Genomic DNA, 22,481 nt, shown 5'->3' on the forward strand with positions numbered 1-22,481 from the left:
AATGGTATTTCATATGAAATAAAACATGAATTTCATATGAACTTTGAAACGTGATCATTATCAATATATATTTAATTACAAAATAGTTGTTCAATTGAAATATTTTTGTAATATAAATTAATTATTTAAACCTGTTAAATATTTAACATTTTTTATTTTTATTTACTATTCTGTTATTAAATTTATATAAAATTCATTTTTAATTTTGCTCATTCATTTATTAAATATTTAGTTTCAATTCATTTAAAAAATTAAAAAACTTTAAAAATTAAACAAATTTACATTGAAAAAAAATAAAAATTTTGCAATTTATCATTTTAAATACTACATAAAGTGTTCTATTAATCGTAACATAATCAGAAGAAAATAAGAATTGTAGAAAGATAAATAAAAAATATAAAGTATTCTTTCACTTGAAAATACGGTTTTGAGAAAATCAAATTTATTAAATACGTATGTAAATTTTCCAATTAGAAATAATTTATAAAATATCGAATAAAATTTTTTTATTTTAAAATTATTTTTGAAGAAATTAAATTTTAATAGTCATTGAATAGATATAAATAACAGATTAATTTTTAATCAAAAATATCCATTTATATGTACTTGATAATTAATCAAAGCTATTATAAATTAAAGTGAAAAATAATATTTCAAATGAACAATACATTCATTGTATAAAAATTAAAAAGTATTATATTATTATTATATTTTATACTTTTTATATTTACAAATATCAATGTATATTCTATTCAATATTTTTATCAAATTGAATAATTACAATATGTGAGTCATTGTAAGAGAAATTAATTTTCACTAATTTAATTTAATTTTCATTCATTTTAATAAAAAAAAATTATTATGATAATAAAATTAAAAAAAATAGTAAAATATTAAATAAAATATTTTGCTAACAAAAAAACAAAAATTATTCATTTGAAAAAAATTATTTTTTTAAGAAATTTTGAAAAATTTGTTTTTGTGTTCGATATTGATCTTATCTTGATACATTGTTTTATTAAATCATTATAGATCATTTTTATGAAGTTAAAATTTATGTTAAAAAATATTATAGATGCTATTTTAAGTCATAAAATATCTTAATTGTCTAATTTAAACATCTATTAATTTTGATAAAACATATTTTTGATATCAATTCCATAATTAAAATTATCATTTACAACTCAGTCGATAACAAAGTTTTAGGATTCTCATCTCCAATATAAAGTAACAGATGACGCGTTAGTTTATCAACATATTTTGTGTGGAATACATTGTTTCAATATTATTATATATCAAACAATTGTTATGATATTAATATTATAAATAAAATTTTAAATTAATCTAATTTAATTAAAAATATTTCTTTTACTTTCATTGAACTTGAATTATTCATTTTAATCTTTTACTTATTTCAAAATTAATTTTAATCAAATAATTATTATGATATTATTATTATAAATAAAATTAATTGATTTATACAATGTAATTAAAAATATTCTAGTTTTTATATCATGATATCATATATTATTTATTCTTTCTAATGATTAAATGATTTCATTATTCTATATTCGAAATAGAAAACAATAGAGAAATTTAAAAAGTTTTACAATATTATTCTTTATTTTTAAATTATTTATTATAAAATTGTCTGTAACATATTTCTTAAAAATAAAAAAATCAGAAAAATATGATAAAATTTATTATTTTATTGTATGGTACCTATTATTTTGTGGTTCGTTTTTATATAATTAATTTTTTTAAGTTTTTTTTCAATATATTTTTATTTTTTCAATATTAGATATATGTCTAACATTAATATTTAATAAATATTTTAATTAGTTTAATTCTTTTTTTGAATTTAATTATTTTATATGTTAATTATATTAACATAAAAATATATGTTAATTAGTTTATATGTTATTTTTAATTATTTTTAATAATTAAAAATTATTATCGTGAAATTATTATTGTAAAATATTATAATTATATTGTTACAGTATATATAATATGTATATATTTATTTATTTATATGTATCACATATATTTTATTTATATATATTTATTTTCTTATGTTTTATTTTTCTTACAAAAACAATATAAATTAATTAATATATTTAAACTAATGTCGAAAAATATTTCATCAAATTTAATTATATGTTAAATATATGTTAATTGATAGACAAAAATTTTATATTTTGTGCAATTAAATATTTAAAAAAGGAAAGATCATGCAAAATAATTTCTTTGTAAAATGCCAAGAGCAACGCGTGGAACATCTGAATAGGGATCAGTGATCCAGCTATTGTTACAAACCTCATGTCGCGCGTGCCAGCTGTGTGTTTTAATCTATACCCTTCTCATATTTTTTTACATTCATTGTCCTTTATGGTAATTCTTCTACGACTCACATCGCAAAATTATAACTGAAACACGTCATGCAAAAATAATTTTAATGAATACAATTTTCAATTGTCGTAAGTCGAACTGCTATAAAAGTATTAAAGCGGTTAAACATAAATGAATATACATATTTATTATATAAGCTAGATGTGCAAAAATGAATTTTTTTTAATATTTTCCAACCATTTGATTTAATAAAAATATTATTACTTATTTAAATATGAATCCTATTTAGTTTTGAATAAGCATAATTATATTTTTATAGTAATATCAATAGCATTGTTTGTTGAAAAATAAAAATTTATTAAAAAGAATTCTAATTATATTATATTTGATAATTATCATTTATTGATATACATATATGTATATAAAATGTTAATTATACTTGTAGAACATTTTGAAAAATCAATTTGAAAAATACTAAAGTAAACACAAAATATTTGAAAATATATGAAAATATCAATCGAGAGTTATTTATTAAATTATAAGCAATTAATGTTTATAAAATTAGATGAAACATTCTATCTCTATTACTATATTGTTTTATTCTATATTCATTTCGATTCATTTAATATAAATTGCATAATTTAATAAATAAATTTGAATCGATACTTTTTTTATGTCAATTCGTGTGTTTTGTGCGAAATTAAGAAAATTTAATTTAGAATTCTCAAAATCTTATGAATATAATAACATCTTATATTCTCAGGACAATATAAGCCGTAGATAATTTTATTTCTTTACTTGTTAGTCACGATACTTTGAAAGGAATATTAATGTTGAGCGCAAAGCATTATTAAATGCAACATAGAAAATATGAAAATAATTTGGGTAAATATTGTATCCATTATATAAAAACTAATATAGGACAAATATAGGAAGAGTATATAGGAATAAGCATTTTATTATAATATCATATTGTAACAAATTAAATAACAAATTAAATTGAATAATTTTAGAAATATACCAAAGACAACTTTATACATTTATTAAAGCCAAATAAAAATAAATAAATATTTATTATAAGAAAATAATAATTTTTTATATTTTGTATGAATTTTCATCATATCAAAAAAAAAAAAATTATCTTTTGCTATTTACAAAATAAAATTTTAGTAACTATTAAAAAATACTTGTAAAATTTAATACTTTAATACTTTAATACTTTAAAATTTAAAAAACATTTTAAAATATTTTGAGACAATGAAAAAATAGAAAAGAAATCTTTAAAAAAAATTTAATTGTCATTTTATTATAATTTAATTCAATTTTACAATTTCAATTATAAAATTGCAAATGCATTTATTCTGTGCTTAATAAATATCCATTTTAATGTTTAAGAAATAAATAATTGAAAGATATAGAAAAAATTTATATTTTTATAATTGAAAATTAGAAATTGATAATTAAAAAAAGATATCTTAATGGTGATGTTATGTTAAAAACAATATAAAATTAATTACACTTAAATCTCGAAACTTTGATACACCCGATATTGTGCAAAACCATTACGGATCTTGGGGTCTTGTTAGAGGCGCCTGTGCATGTGTAGTCTGTAATAGCAGATGGCGTGGGGCCTGTGTGCTGAGCAGCTGCAGCAAAGAAAGGGAGCAGACATTGGAGAAAGAAGAAAGAAAAAAAAAGAGGGGTAAAAGATCATGGACGTAGTATATACATACTCATAAGAACCGCCCTATTCCTATAATATAGTGGAAAAAAAGCTGTCCATACGTAGCTTTTAGTCACTGGAAAACCCTATGAAAAGGAACCTGTTGGTAGCAGAATTTGCGTCATCATTAGTAAAATAAACAAGATATGAAATAAACACGACACGCAATATTTTTCTTTGTCAGAATTTTGAAAATTATTTATCAGCTTTAGTATCATATATATAGAAAAGTATTATAGAAAATAGTATATATATATATATATATATATTAATGATTGAAATTGAAATCAAATTTTGTTACAAAATTATAAATGAGATATACATAAAAACATCTTATTATCATAAACAGAATATATAGAAGTTGCATCTAAGCTATATCTTAACTAAATTTTTTAAAATAAAATAGGATAGAATATTATAATAAAATAGAATAAATGAATATTCATTTTAAATGATTTTTAATGAAATATGAAATTTTTGTATAGTTTTATTGCAATATATAATAGATTATTTTCTTTTTTTTTATTTCTCAATTATCTCAAAAATTTTTTTTAAATTTCAATAAGATCTAATTTATGATAATAAATAATAAATGGTTTTTGGATTTATTTTGAATTGCATTTTTTGAAATGTATTAATATAAGAAAAGAACTAGAATAATAAATTATGCAATACTGCATATATAATGCGATATAATGATGAAATATAGATATAATGATGAAATATTATTATTTTGTATTATATTTAAAATTATTTTAATATTATATTAAAATTAGTATCAATTAGTATCATAATAAGTAGAATAAAATAAATAATAATATATATAATATTATATATACGTATATGTATTACTAACTATTCGAATTTCAAATATTTTCGTATATTGTTTACAATTTTTTAATAAAGCATTAAACAACCTATATATATATATATATTACATATTTTATTTTTTTTTTTTTCAAAATTTGATATCCTATTGTATTTATCTAGTGTATTTTATATTTAATATTTTACACATTCATCATTAGATTATAATTTGTTATATAAATTGAAAATTAATATTAATTTATAATGTTAATAATTAATATTAAATAGAATTAATTTAATAATTACAGTAAATAATTCATATAAAATCAATAATAATAATAGTAATAAATAGAATAAAATAAATAATAATATATATAATATATATATATATATATATATATGTATATGTATTACTAACTATTTGAATTTTAAATATTTTCGTATATTGTTTACAATTTTTTAATAAAGTATTAAACAATCTATACATATATTACATATTTCGTTTATTTTTTTTTCAAAATTTGATATCCTATTATACTTATCTATTGTATTTTATATTTAATTAACATTTTACACATTCATCATTGGATTATAATTTGTTATATAAATTGAAAATTAATATTAATTTACAATGTTAATATTAATAACAAAATAGAAAAATATTTCCATTTAAAATAATATTTATTAAATACGTGTATTTGTTAACGAAAGCCGATATAGTAATGCCTGTGTTTATAATACTGTATTCTGACGTACAGCTGATAAAGCAATTCTTTATTAACGGGATTCATGTGATACACCGTCTGTGGTTTGAAGTTACTGCAGCAGTTACACCAGTAGTAACAACACTAGAGACAGCAGCTGCACGTCTCTATCGACGAGAGGACAGCTGTTCTCTTTTACTACTTCCAAATTATGATTTAAATTTCTGGTTCAAGTTCTGCTTTTCTTGCTTCTCTTGTCATTTATCTGATATTCTAGCAGAATTATAAATTCCGAAATAGTCAATGTTTATCCGAAAATTTCTATGTAGAAATATATATAACAAAATCTATAAAATAATTCTAATAATTTTTATATTATTTCTGATAAGTCATTATGATATTACAATTAAAATAATTTTCAATATAATTATAAATTTAACCAGTAAAGGAAAATTAAATAATATCTATCTATAATCAGTTATTTCATTTATTATTATAGGAAAATTTATTTATCTTGAAAAATCTGAATTTTAATGAAAACATATATATATATATATAGAATATATATAAAATATAATGAATTATACATAGAGCAATTTATTTTTCGATGGAAAATCAATTTCAAATAAAAATTTTCATTTATTTTTTCATACTTAATAGATTTCGTCTGGAATATTTTTTATAATAAAATAATAGAGCAAATCTATTATTTTATATTATATTATTTCATATTTTAAAATTTTGTTTTATTTTGTACTATTATAAAATTATTATATTTAAGAAAAACGAAAATAATATTAATATTTTAAGGATTAATTTCATTTTCTTGAAATGATATTTTATTAATAAAAAAATTATAACTCATTACGATTTATGCTCACTATTTATACTCACAATATTTCACATAAAATGTTATTATTTGATAACATTTTATTACTTGAAGTTTTATGAAGGTTTTATTAGTGAAAGTTTTATGTATATAAAGATTTTTATGATTGAATATATCTAAGTACATTTATACGGAAAATATATAGTTGCTTTAATAAATAAATTTTTTTATTAATTCCATTATACAAGATTTAATTTAATTATATTAAATTATATTAAATTATATATATTTAAAAATATAATTTGAATAATTTTAAAAATACTTGAAAAATGTACAATTTCTTTTCTTTTTCTTTTCAAAAAATACAGCATTAAAAATATCAGGTAACTAAGAAAGTTCTGTTATTATTTTTACAATAAAAAAAATATAAGAATATAGAACTTTACAATTAATCTGTCTCTGTTTTTATAAATATTACAAATAATTATTACGTTGAGATTTAAAAATTGATATAATAAATTACATTTAAAATTATGTATTACTATTTATTATATTCAATCATAATAAATTTACAAAAAAGTTCTGAAAATATTATCACAAGATTCATAAATGAAAATATTTTGTTCTAAAATGATCCATTTTTAAAACGACTGATAACTAGCGATGAAAAATGGATTGTTTACAACAATATCAAGCGGAAAAGATCGTGGAGCAGGCCACGTGAACCAGCTCAAACAACATCAAAAGCTGGTATTCATCAAAAAAAGGTTTTATTATCAGTTTGGTGGGATTACAAAGGAATTGTCTATTTTGAACTTTTATCACCCAATCAAACGATCAATTCTGTTGTCTACATTGAACAACTAACGAAATTAAACAATGCAGTTGAAGAAAAGCGGCCCGAATTGACAAATCAAAAAGGTGTTGTATTTCATCATGACAATGCAAGGCCACACATCTTTGGTCATTCGGTAAAAATTATTGGAGCTTGGTTGGGATGTTTTGCCACATCCACCATATAGTCCTGACCTTGCACCATCTGATTACTTTTTGTTTCGATCTTTACAAAACTCCTTGAATGGTAAAAATTTCAATAATGATGATAATATCAAATCGTACCTGATTCAGTTTTTTGCTAATAAAAACCAGAAGTTTTATGAACGTGGGATTATGATGCTGCCTGAAAGATGACAAACGGTCATTGATCAAAATGGGCAACATTACAGAATAAAGTTATTTAGTTTCATGAAAAAATTGTTTTTGATTTTCTAAAAAAAATTACTTAGTTGCCAACCCAATATTTTATTGAAAACGAAGCGTCATTAACGATATTTCTTCTCTGAATTAAAAGTGGTATGCGATTATATAATATAGGAGGATGATCACAAAGAGGACGCGTGTACGCGTTCACGCCGTGTGTCGATTAGAATAAGCGAAGGGTGATTTAGCCCTTGTATCGAACTTGTATTGTATTCGTCTCGGTGCCAGCTGTTCCTATTTTCTTCTCTTTCTCTCTCTCTGTCTTTCTCGTTCTAATTCCCCCCTCGACGAAGTTTTTCTCGAAGCTTTCCTTTGTTGAGCATCATCCACGTTCGTACCAATCGATCCGTGCCGGAATTAATCAAAAGGGAACGATTGTGAGCACGTGGACAACCCCTACTGCTCGCGGCTCGAACGAAACGCAGACGCTTCTCTCCGATCAAAATATTAAATAGCGACTAACCCTCGAGGGCACTGGCTCCCCAATAATAAGAGGTGGCGGGGTTCTTGCTTGTGAAGAGGGATTCAGGGGTACCGACGCGCGGCCACGTGCCAGCCATGGGAATATAATGCCGCAATGGCCACGTGCCCACCATATAACGGGTGTACGCTGAGAAAATGACCACTGGTTGCTTTTTAACCGCAAATGCATTCTATATCTATAGTTCTTCTTCTTTTACGACTTATCTTCTTTCATTCCTTTTCGTCTGAAATTTTTCTGAGAAAGTCAACCATATGTTTCTTGATTGTATAATAATATTAAAATATATTAACATAAATATATTATTTAATACTATATAACATTCGAAATTTTTAAAGAAAGACAATTTTTTCTATTTATCTTTAATATTTTCTTTTAATTAATAATTATATCTAATAATATATTATTTTAAAGAAATTTATTTACTGTTAATTGTTTATATCTCGAAAAAATTTGTCCAAATTTAGGATAGAATATAAGAATTAAATTCATTTATTTTATATTGTAATATTATTATAATAATATTATTTTATTTATTATTTTATATATTATATTTATATTAATAATTACTAATTTTATAATTTTCTATCATTTAATATGATTATTGTATTCGTTAAATACATATTTTTTCAATAAAAGTGTAATATTGATTTGAAATGCAAATTAAAAATAGAAATAAAAATAGAATAAAAATAGAAATAGAAATAACCAAATATTTAAAGAAATCTTTATGAAATTAATTTGTAAAACATCATAATATGTAAAATAAAATATATATAACATGTAAAATTATACATATATATCAATAAAAAGAAGAATGCTCTTCATAATATATATATAATTAAAATCATTGAATACAATAAATAATTAATATAAACGAGATATAACTTAAAATATATTTTATTATACTTTTTATATCAAATAATGATTGTTTAATAAATATTATTTTAAAAAATATTACGTTAGAATATCATAATTAATTTTGAAAAATCAATTAACATATAAAATAAAATTTATCTTAACTTCTGATGATTTTGAATAAGTACATAATGTGTCACAACTTAAATGACAAAAGGGAGACTGCACTAGACATTTGTTAGATAAGGTAGTAACAAGATGAAAAACACTTTTTTTCTTATAACATTAATGAACTGCTGAAAAATTATTTTTCTTGCCATATTAAAAATTATTAAAAAACAAATAATAAACAATTTTTTCTCAGTTTTTGGAAAATTATTTATTTATTCATTTAATTTAAAAAATAAAAAATTATTATACTACATAATATATAATTAAATTTAAAATAATTTTTTTTGTTTTTATGAAACAATATTTTTACACAATTTATTTGATATAATTATTAATAAGTAAAATATCATTTATTAATATAATAAAGTTAATTAAGTTAATTATATAAAAATATTTATATATATCGTCAATAAGAAAGTCATATAAAGATTTTAAGCGATGAAACAAAATTTTCTTATAGTTAATCAAAAAATTATAAAATAATCAAATATATCATATATAATAGATGATGAACATTTTATTTATTTATTATTTTTTGTTTGTTTGTGTATCCAATGTTTTTAATAGTAAAGTATTAAAAATATTAGACGTCGAATTAATTTTTGAATTGTTTAAAATTTTTAAAAAAATAATTTAAAGAATAAAAATAATAATAATTTAAAAAATTTTTATAACTTATGTTTATTCAGTAATTTAATAATTTATTTTCATTCAGGAAGTAAAAATATCTATTCTAAAGAATAGGATAAAAATAAATTATGAACTTTGTTTTATCAAATCTATATTTAATGTAATATACTTAATTTATTATGGTTATGGTTAATACAATATAAAATTATATCTATAAAATTTCTTCTTAGAAAAGTACTTAATCTATTCTAATATAATTACTTTTATAATAGCACAATTTTGATTAAATACAATATTCGGATAAAAAAACTTTATTTTAATATGTTCAAATAAAATAGAATATAGTTAAATTTAATAATAATAATAAAATCTTATTAAAATTTTATTTTATTATAAAATAAATAATAAATCTTTTTACTTTCATTATTGTTAATAAACTTAAAATTTATTATTATATTAAACTTATTATTAAATTTAAAAATGTTTTAATTATTATTATTTTGTTAATTATTTCGTTTACTATTTCTTTTATCTTTATTTTAATTTTTATTTTTATTTGAATATAAAATATTTATCTAAATATTTAACTAAGCAAAACATAATCCATAAAGAATAATCCATATGACCATAGAAAAATATAAAAATATTTGAACATATATTGAAAAAAATTGATATTCAAAATATTGTTTAAACAATGATATTCAAGAATTGAAAATATATAATTGATATCACTTTAAAATATTCATAAAAGATTCATGAAATTAAATACTATTTTTGAATTTTAATTTTTTTACATATCAGTCAAATTGAACTTGTAATATATCTTTATTTTTAGAAATTGAATGAAAATGTGTATAGATATTATCACATTATTATATTACATTATTATTCAAACAGTTTCTTTCATTCCTGAATTGATTATAATAGTTATCATGTAATGTTAATTATATAATTATAAAAAATTTTCTTTTTTTCATTTTATTTGTACAATTAATTGTTTACATCAAAAATTAATTCATACTAATGGTTTATAAAGTATGTTTTTATATTTATCATATGTTATTTTAACAATATACAATAATATTAATAATGATTTCTCTAAGTATTTATTTCTTTATTATATATTTCTTAATATTATGAATTTATATATATACACGAAAAGATAAATATAAAAATTGAATATTACATTTTTTTTCTAAATAGATATATGATTAAATATTTTTTTCTGACTTAAGAAAAAGATATGCTTTTTTACGAAAAATTGCTTTAGTGTTTTTTTTCATGTTACAATATCTGTATTAAAATTGACAATGGAGATGCCGGGGATCGAACCCGGGACCTTTCACATGCAAAGCGAACGCTCTACCACTGAGCTACATCCCCATATAATAATCAGTTATTAATCACTTAAAATTGATTATATTTATACTAAAAAAAAAATAAATAAATAAATTTTTGTATAGAAAATATAAAAATAACATAGATAATAATTTAAATATACAAACATATATAAATAAAAAATATTATTGTGAAATTTTTATTATTCATAATTAATATAAAGATATTATAGTTAAGTATATATATATAAATGAAAATAACAAAATATCAAAATGATATTTTAAGATAAGAAAAATTCTGGTTTATCATTTTATATATACATTTTATATATACATTTAGAACAACAATTTCAGAAAAATATTTAAATAAAAATATATATATAATTAGAATAGAAATATTTAGAAATTATAGAATTTTAAAATTACGAAATCAATTCAAAAATCAAAATTGATAATCATGATTTTGTAGAATCATTAAGTTCATTAATCGTAATTATAAATAACGTTACTATTTCTATAATTTTAGCTTATAGAATTTTCACTTTTAATATAAATCTTATCACTGAAAATATTTTTGAGTTTATAAAAAAAATTATTAATTGCATACAATTAATATTAAAAATTTATAATTGAAAAGATATTTTAAATTATTTTAATTTATAATAAAAGAGACATCTATTTTAGCTTCTATTATTTAAAGAAACGATAGGAAAAAATTTTTATTTTTATTATATTTTTTGTATTTAAATTCTTTTATAATAAATAAGTTTTAGAATATAAATAAGTTTTGTTATTTGTAATTAAATCCATGTTTCATTATTATGAAATTTTATTAATATGATATTTTTTTCATTTCTCCTCAAATTTTTATTAAGATCTCCAGGTGGCAATTCATGATATTTCAGGTTTCACAATAGGATAAGATGGCAACCCTCGTAATTCTAGGCTTAAAATTTTTTTATCCATAATTTTCATTTATTCTTTTTGATTAAAATATTTTGTCTAATATTTTTTTGTTTTCCAAAATATACAATATTTGAAGTTTAGATATTTTTTAAATAAAGTTATATCAAAACTCATATCAACTTTATAGAGATTTAGAAATAGTTTAATTTTAACTTATTCTAAGACGAACAATACAAAAAAAAAAAAAAAATTAATGAAACTTTAAATTTCTTGAAATTTTAGATAAAATATTTTAATGAAGAATATTTATAACAGTATTTCAATCTTTATGATAGTAAGTAGAAAATTGATATAACAATTTATACTTTTAAAATCTTTTTAATTTCTTTAAATAATAAATTAGTTTTTAAATTCTTTAGATAAAAAGAATTTCATCGATTTACAAAAATTCTCAATTTTCAATTTTTAATTATTTTATATACAATAATAGAATAATAATTATCCTATTATTTAGTATTTAAAGTTAATTTAAAAATCGATTTAAATTATAATAAAATAAGAAGTATTTCTAATATAATAATTTCTATAATATATATATATATATATTATATATATATATATAAAAAATATTATATATTTTTTTAAAAATTTGACTTGATTTGTGTTAAATATGAATTAAGATAATTTTACAATGTTTGATATCCATATTCTTTTTCGTATCCATATTTAATTGTTGCAAAATGATTGAGTTAAAAAAAACATCTAAATCTAACCTGATTTATTCTGTTTTAATCCATATAATACAATATCTAATTTAATCTAATCTAATCTAATCTAATCTAATTTAATTTAATCTAATCTAACTGAATTATATTATATTTGCATATATGATGCATATACTTTCTATATATATACTTATATGTATATTTTGAAATTAGGCTAAGTAGAGTTTATATGTATAAAAAAAAATTGTTCAGAATGGTTGATAACATATTCTATTGATAATAAATATAATATAATTGCTATTTTATAATAAATAATTGGCTAATACATTATATAATAGAAAGATAAATAAGAATTGTTAGAATTCTTCTAAAGTTATAAAGTTGCATTTAATTTAAAAAAATTAAAAAATAATCATGCATCATTTGAATTCATCCATTCTACCTTAAAAGATATGTAATTAAAGAAAAAGAATAATTATCAATTCTCTGATTTTATATTTTTCTATATCATATAATTTTTTATATTATTTATTTATTTATTAATTTTAATTTATTTACATATTATTATTATTAATTGCTATCGTTAAAATTATAGAAATTTTAATAATACGTACAAGCATTTTAATTTAATATATAATACTTATAAATTATTGAATTATTAACACTTCATATTTTGTATGTTTATGTTCTTTATCGTGAAAAGATACATAAAATATTCTATAAGGTCTATGTAAAAAATAATATTTTATATTGCAAAAAACCATTATATTCAATAGAAAAAAATTGGAGTAAATTTCACAAAAAAAAATTTCTTTTCTCAAAGATTAAAAAATCATAAAATTATATATATCTATTTTAATAATAAAATTATATATATCTATCTTAAATATATATCTTACATAATACCAATATATACAAACATATATATATATATTTAGTAAGCAAAATCAAATTATATAAACAAAAAAAATATAAAAGAATGAATACAATATGAAATTATTTTTTGAATTTGAAAATTAAGTAATAATTTTTAAGCAATTTTTATTACATTTAACAAACTTTTATCGATAGATTGTTATTAATAGATTATTATTATTAAATTAATTATTTTAAAATTATCATTTAATCATAGTATAACATAATAATAATTATAGAATAATATTCGTTATTTATAAAATTTAAAATAACAATACATAATGAAAATATTATAATTATATAAAGTATATAATTTAAATAATTCTATAATATATATTGCGTACTGATATGTTGCTCTATAAATATTACTCTAATATGAATTTTTATTTAAAATTAAACATTAACTATATATTACGTAATTATATATGCATTATTTTATTTTAATAAAAAATCAAAATGTAGATTAAATTAAAATGAAAATTAAATTCACTTTTATGTATTGTATATTTTTCTGTTTAGTATGACTAACATAATGTAATTTTCTTTCTACTGTTTCTCCAATTGCATAAAATAAGAATATTAATATTATTAAATTATTGGTTGTAGATACGCATTTATGATTATTTGCTTACCTGAAAAAAAACTTTATTAATGTTTGTATAATTTGAAAAAATATTATTTAAGAATATCTTAATCACAAATATGAAATCAAACATATTATCTTCTTAATTTTTTAAATCTAATTTTTTTAATAAACTCAAATGTTATTTGAAAAAAATATATTAATTTCGAGTTCTGCTCACGAAAATACATAAAATTTCATATAAAATACAATAGAATTTTATTTATCTAATTTGTCAGAAGATAAATCAATTTATATAATATAAAATTTATTGTATAATATAAAATTTATAAAATATTCATATAAAATTCATAGAATAAAAATCCATTTAATTTTTTTTACCAGCTGTGATTTTTTATCCAATTTATAGGAATTCATATTGATACAAAAGGATTAAATATTTTCTTTAAAATGACTTTAAACTGAAAGAGATATGATTATTTAATAGAACTTTTAAAACTTTAAAATTTTTGTCTGAAATATTTTTTTCAAAAATGCTTTATTTTTGAGAGATCATTTCAAGATTTTTGGATATTCTTGAAAGTATAGAAATAATAATATACTATATATATATTATAATAATATATTATAATTAATTAATGTTAATTAACTAATACTCAAACTTTATGTGCTTTTTATCTGCATGAGAAACATATGTCATGTCAAGTTCCGATTTCATCTTTGCAAAAAGAATATCGCTATTGCAAGAAAAACATTCCATAACAAGAGTTATCTTGTATCATCACCAACTATGATCATTCTTGTATTCATGCAATACACATTTTGAATCTATTCAATGTCTGTAATAGAATATAAATTCATATCAACAAATCTCAACGTAGAAATTAATTTTCTTAAATAATAAATAAAAATCATTATTTTTTAAATGAATGAAATACTGTTGTATCTCTTTAATTATCATAATATACAATACTTATACAATACTTATACTCTATAGAGTTATACTATAATCTTTACTATACTATAATATATATCATAATAACAGTTATAAGATAAGCTGTTTCAGTAATTATTCATTGTTATTTTTTCAATTTTTATTTATTTTTTGAGTTCAAATGTAATGAATTCAAATTCCTTCAAACATAATCATATGTTATTATTTATTAAGAAAATAGCAATTTAATTTGATTAATTTTGTATAAAAATATAAAACAAAGAAATATAAAATTTTCATATATCCTATCATAATGAATTATTGCTAATTAAAATAAATAATAATTATAAATCAAAGATAACAGATATTCATTCTATAAATAAAACAATTTTATGAAAATAGTAATTTTAATTTGATAGAAATAACAATAGTTTATTAGAAAATGTGAAAATTACTAATATAATGTCTGGAATGATCAACTAATATGAAAAATTTTTCCTTTAAATATTTTAAATTATTACTTGAAGTATATACAAATTTTAAAATTATATAAGTCATTATTATAATAAAAAATTAAGATTTCATTCCGTACATTAGTTACATTAATCAAATACATATCTTTTTATATTTGTGATTTTTATTAAATATAAATTATATTAAAAATAATATTAAAATAATAATGTAATATTCATATCGATAAATTTAATAATTTGATAGAAATATTTAAATATTTTTATATAAATTTTTATAATTTATAAACGAAAGAAAAGAGATTTTGAAGAATAGAATTTCATGCAAAAAAATTATTTCATTATAAAAAATTGTCTTTATATATTTATAGCAAAATCAAATTAAAAAATATTTATAAAAAATCAAATTAAAGTATTTAAATATTAATAATAATGTCAATAATATTAACATCAAATTTATTTTTAAAATGCATTATTATTTGAATAATATTATTTAATATAAAATAAACAAATGAAATAAAAATTTTACTTTAATAGTTATTCAAAAGAATTATTTATTTCGATAATATCTAATTAATTATTATTAATTATTTATTAGATAAAAATTTTGTTAAAAATAAATTTTGTATAAAATCTAAAATTTTCCATTCTTCATAAATATTTTGTTTTGTTTATTGAAAATATCAGTAAAGAAAAGTAACATGTAAAGCAATATTCTTTCTCATGTTTTCCTTTTCTTTTATAATAAATTTTGTAAAATTTAAATCAAAATATGTAAAATAATAATTTTTTATAGAAAATAATAATCTGCATCAATTAATTTATTAAAGAATTAGTTCATTTCATTTAAAAAATAAATTTAATATTAATATATCTTCCAAATATTCACTTTTAAAAAAATTAATATCATATTCTTTTTTATATTATATATAAAACTTCTATATGAAATATTTTTTCATAAAATGAATAATTACGAATTTATTTGAAGTAATCCTGTTACAAAATTCACTTTGTATATTATAATAATATAAATGAAAATAAATGAATCTATAATATATCACAAAAAATAAAATCAAGTTAAAAGTTAATTATTCAGACATTTTTATTTTTGTAAATTTTGGAAATTATCTTTATTTCACAGATTGCAATTTAAAATATAATTAGATTTGTGTTTTTTTATATGCTTCTTTATTGCTAGTAATTGATAATATACTATCGATTTTATGAAACAAATGAGTAATAATGATAAATATATTATATTTTTATAATATTGTTTTAAATTATGTATATAATACATGATGTTAAGAAATTAAATTCAAAAAATTATATGGTATTTTAATTGTTGTAACATCGTAAAAAAGCAATTATAAAAAATCAATCTATCTATACATATTTTAAAATGAAGTGTTTTTAATAATCTTAAATTTTATTTTTTGGAAAATTGTTTTTTATTGTAGAATAATATTAAAAAAATAAAAATTGTTTTTTTTTTAATTTTTAAATTCAAAATCTATGAAGTTTAAAAATTTTTATTTATAGAATTTGTTAAAATTATTTTGTAAAAAAAAATCTTTCCTTTATAATGAATTATAAAAAATTGATCTTTTTTTTTACTATTTTTGAATTTTAAATAAAAATTTAGACTAATATAATATAGATGATTCGTGTATTCATATCATATTCATAATGTATCATATGAATGGATACTAAATATTTTTATATCAAATATTTTTTAATTCGTATGTAATGCGTATTTAGTGTTTTCAATATATTGAAAAATATTTAGTGTTTTCAATGATTATTTTAAAGAACAACAGGAAGATAAATATTTGTTTTATAATATTCATAAATACATTAAAGACGCTGTACATATGTGTACGGCATAAACACGGTATAAGATATATATAACAACATTAAATGATTTTTCAAATATTATTTTTTTAACGTATAATTCTGAACATATTTTTTGATTTCTTAATTTTGTTTTTGAGTTATTCGCAAAAAAACTTTCAAACTATTACATTGAATTCTTATACGTATACGTTCTTAATAACACACGATATATTTACGACAGTAGCCATTACTTCATAATTGAACAAGCATGTATATAAAATGGGAAAAAAAATTAATATAATTAATATAATTATCTATTATAATTGATATTTATCTATAGTGAGTTTGAGCATTTCGCAAAATACAATAATAAATAAAAAATAATACAATATTATATAATGATATAATTATAATAATTATTCATTTCGAATTAAATTACGAATTAATTCAATATCGGAATAAAAATAATTTATCAAAATATTAATCATTATATCAATTAATTCAATAACTTTGAAGATATTATTTTACAGATGAATTTTAAATTTAACACTTTTTTAATAACTTATATATTGTTTATATATTATCTAATAAGTGTGTACATTTAATAATACATAGGTTAATATATGTTTTAAAGTTTTACTAAGATTTATATATTTTATATACATCATAAAGAAAATCTTAAAAAAAATCTCATTGAAATTTAGAAAGGAATAGGTAATATAAAGTCACTTATAAATGAAAGTTGATAATATAATATTATAGTATATACATGTATATCAACACATATATGTATATATGTATGGATGTATATTAGTATATAATAATAAAATATTATTATTCAAGATTTTTAAAATAAGGATTGCTAAATAATATATGTTATGTAAAATTTTAGTAAAAATATCAATTCAATATAAAAATGTTTGTTTTTGTTAAATCTACTCATTTATTAGATATTATACATTTGTCTCAATAGATTAATCAAAGTATCAATTAATACTTTCAATAAATTTAAAAGTACCAATAAATTTTAAATTAAATATCTTTATATTTACTAATATCTATTAATTTGGTTATATTTTTTCCTCAGCCGCTATGCAAGAAGATAATTGGTAATATCAATGATTATTATTATTTTTTTTTATTAATAACAATATTGTAAATATTGTACATCATTGTTATTATTGATCAAAACTATTGTCAGTATGATAAAATTTAATGCTGATGAATTTTTTTCTTCGATGAAAACAGTGTTGATCAAATAATATGGATTACGTTTTATTTTGTTCTCTAGGATTCAATTCAATTAATTTGTATTCAGTTCAATTTGTTATCATTTTGCTGAAATATTTAGTAAACATTTTGGTATAAAAAAAAAATCTATATGTTTTTTATAATATTTCGAAATAAATGAAAAATCATAAATATTACTTTAATTTATTATTATTGCAATATATATTTTCATAAATTTGCAATATATGCAAAACTATATATTATTATATATATATATGCAAAAGTAGTTTCTATATAGAATCTTTTTAAAAAATTTAAAAAAATAAGAATTTTTTTAAGAAAATAATTTTATATAATAATTTTAAGACAAATGGACGGGACTGTTCAAAAGAAATATTTTATTAATGAAATAATAAATGCTTCTTGAATATTAGCGATAAAATTTTTTGAATTAATAATTTTTCTTTATTTGTAGATTTTGAGAAAATGAATTTTGTATTCGGATATATATTCATGTGCTATACTTGAAATTATATAATAATATTCATATTTTTGATATTATAATTATTTCAAACTTGTAATAAACTTGTATATAATATTATGTTATTTTATTAAAGATACATATATATTGTACATTGAAGTAATAAAAATAGTATTTACTTAAAAAAAGAAATGTATAATTTAATAAAATAAAATGCTAAATTGCATCTATTTTTAATAAATAAATTCAAAATTAATAATTGCTTGATTTCTATATTAATAATTGTATATTAATAATTGATTTCTTGGATAGACCAATAGATCACAGTTTATCAAATTATCCAATTCATTAATCATATTGTATTGCTTATAATTATTATAAATTTTCTTTATTATTATTCTTCAAAAAAAGAATTTTTTATTAAATTGAAATTCGAAAAACACGCTCGATTATCCCTGATGTTTTTTTCTTTTTAATTTAACCATTACTTTATTGTGTATTGTGATGTTATTGTGTTGATAAATGATATTATCATTACAACACATTCAATTTCTTCAATAAATGTATTAATATTATTTTCAATAATTTTATATAAATAAAATATAAGTAGAATTCATTTTAAATATATAACAAATATAATATCAAATAAATTAATATCTTTATATTAACTTTAAATACAATTTAAATCATTAACGAAGTAGCTTATGTTTTTTAAGTTATATCTTTCTTAAGTTATATTAATAATATATAAAGCTATCTGACCTATCTAAATTAAATTTTTTTTCATCAGAAAAGATAAATTCTAAGAAATAAAAATTAAATTTCCATTTTTTAATCCATGACATGTTTCAAATTATTTATTTAATTGTTAATCATAGCGATAATTTTATTAATTTTGAAACTAGTAAATATCCAGATAATTGAGGAGTACCGAATAGAAATTTAGAAATGTAAACATTCATGAGAATAAATTTTCTCAATGATTAAAAAAAATATCAAATAATGCATTGCAATAGATCTATTTGAGCGACTATTATAAATAATCTATTCATTTAAATGAAATATAATAAAAAAAATTTATTTTTTAATTTTCTGCAATCCTTGAGCATAAAATTATTAAGCATATATTACTTTATAGATACTTTGATCTTATTTATAGAAATCGCACAGCTTGATATTAAAATCGTTTAATTCTATAATGAAATTTATTATTATATATATGAGTATCTTTATTCCATATATTTATAATATATCAATCTTCAATAGAATCTTTTATTCAATTATTAATAATTATTAATAATTTTCTTCATAACATTTTACTAATAATAAATAATTAAAATATAACATATATTCGAATTTATAAATTAATTTTAACATAAATATTTACTTACCAATTGCAGTTAAAATTCCTTCATTTTCACCTAGTAGTAATTTATTCACATAGAATGTAAATATGAATTAAATAGCTTTATAAAAATTCTTCATTTTTTTTATGGAAAAAATTTAAATATATACAACTTAAATTTCCAAGTAAATATTTATAGATCTATATCAAATAGATATATACCTATAAATATTTATAGGTATATATCAAATAATCTAAGATAATTGAAAAAAATAAGATTATATAAGATTATATAAGATTATATAAGATTATATTATATCAATATGATAATATTTTTCAAAATATAAATGATTTTATAAAAATTTCAAACATTGTAAGATTTCTTTTTTTTTTTTTAGTATTTAAAAAGTTTATTTTTGTATAATTATATATTAAAATATTTATTTTTGTATAATATTAAATAAATATTATAATATATATATATATATATTATAATAAATAATATACGTATTATTAGAAATAATAGTTATATATGAATACATGAAACTATGTATATTTTTTTATTTAAAAATTTAATTGATCTAATAATTAGATTGTAAATAATAGTAATTGATTTCTACAAATAAGAGGATATTTTTTGAATTTATCAATATTTTAGATAATACTATTTAATTATTATATTTTATCATAATAAAAAAATTTTTATTAGTAATTTCAATATATTTTTTAAGTATATTTTATTATTTCTAAAATATAATATTTTCTTAATTAAATCTCTGAAATATTAAATTAAAAATATTGTAAAATTATATAAAACAACGTGATACATATAATAAATTTTTAATTTATTTTGTGAATAAAGAATAAACAAAAAATTTTTTTTCAAAATTTTAATTATAGCCTTTCTTATTCTCTTTTTTTCTCTTTTATTTTATTTATTTTTAGATTTTTTTATTTTACATTTTATTTTATTTTGACTATTTTTATTAAAGTTTTAATAATATTTAATAATATTTAATCAATATATTATCGTTAACTGATATTCTATCTTATATAGAACTTTATTTAAAATATTCAACATATGATTAACATTGTATTATTTAATTAAGATAAATTGCTAATAACATTTGTTTAATTGATTATACTTATAGTCAACTAATTCCAACCATAAGATTAGTTACTAACATGCAAGGAAAAATACTAAACATTAATATTATTATATTTTTAATTATTTAATCAGTTAGTCAAATATACATGTTTTAGATAGATACAATTAATTCGTATAATTACATTTTACTCACATAATTTATTAAAAATCAAAAACTAAAAGTTGACTAATCAATTATGATATCTATTTTAAATTAAATAGATATTATAATAGTTATATTTAATTAGAAATCAATAGAAAAAAGAACGCTTATTACAATTTTTATTAATCTTTCTTTATATATTTTTATAACATGATTACTTTACAATATAAAAGAATTATATAAAAGTAGTTTTTAATGAAATATACAGTGAAATATACATGTTTAGAAATTTTTGTCAATATTAATACAAATAATGTTACTTTGTTTTCTAAAAAAAGTAGATTACAACAACTTCAGTCTTGTTCTGTGAAAAATCTTTACAATAAAAAACTCTATGTCAAGCGTCAATTTCAATTTCTATTTTAGAAACTCTGATTCATCCATCACTGTGTCAAATAAATATTTCTGTCTGAAAAAGACATATTGAATAATTCTGTATTTACATGATCTTCTTCGTAACAATAATCTTTTCTCTCAGAGAAAAATCACGGAAAAATTCTGAGCAACATAGCAATATTTGAAAGTTTGTTTTCTTGTCCTAAACTTTGTTGATTTGGTATTGACCTTTCTTTTGACTTTTGAACCTTAAATTTTCTTTCT

General features: G+C 17.6%; 1 long non-coding RNA gene and 1 other non-coding gene across 2 annotated transcripts in view; both read right to left on the reverse strand.

Annotated features, from left to right (window-relative positions):
- Window positions 1-3,841: 3,841 nt before the first annotated feature.
- The window catches only part of LOC726292, a 28,141-nt gene continuing 9,501 nt past the window's right edge, over window positions 3,842-22,481 (reverse strand). Inside the window, exons 4-5 of the long non-coding RNA XR_003304187.1 lie at window positions 4,083-4,172; window positions 3,842-3,995 (exon numbers count right to left, since the gene is read on the reverse strand). This is a non-coding gene — a long non-coding RNA (natterin-3). The remainder of the gene's footprint in view (window positions 3,996-4,082; window positions 4,173-22,481) is intronic.
- TRNAA-UGC lies at window positions 11,124-11,195 on the reverse strand. The gene has a single exon. It is a non-coding gene; the product is annotated as a tRNA-Ala (tRNA).

Source organism: Apis mellifera, linkage group LG2 (assembly GCF_003254395.2).
Source record: "Apis mellifera strain DH4 linkage group LG2, Amel_HAv3.1, whole genome shotgun sequence".
NCBI lineage: Eukaryota > Metazoa > Arthropoda > Insecta > Hymenoptera > Apidae > Apis > Apis mellifera.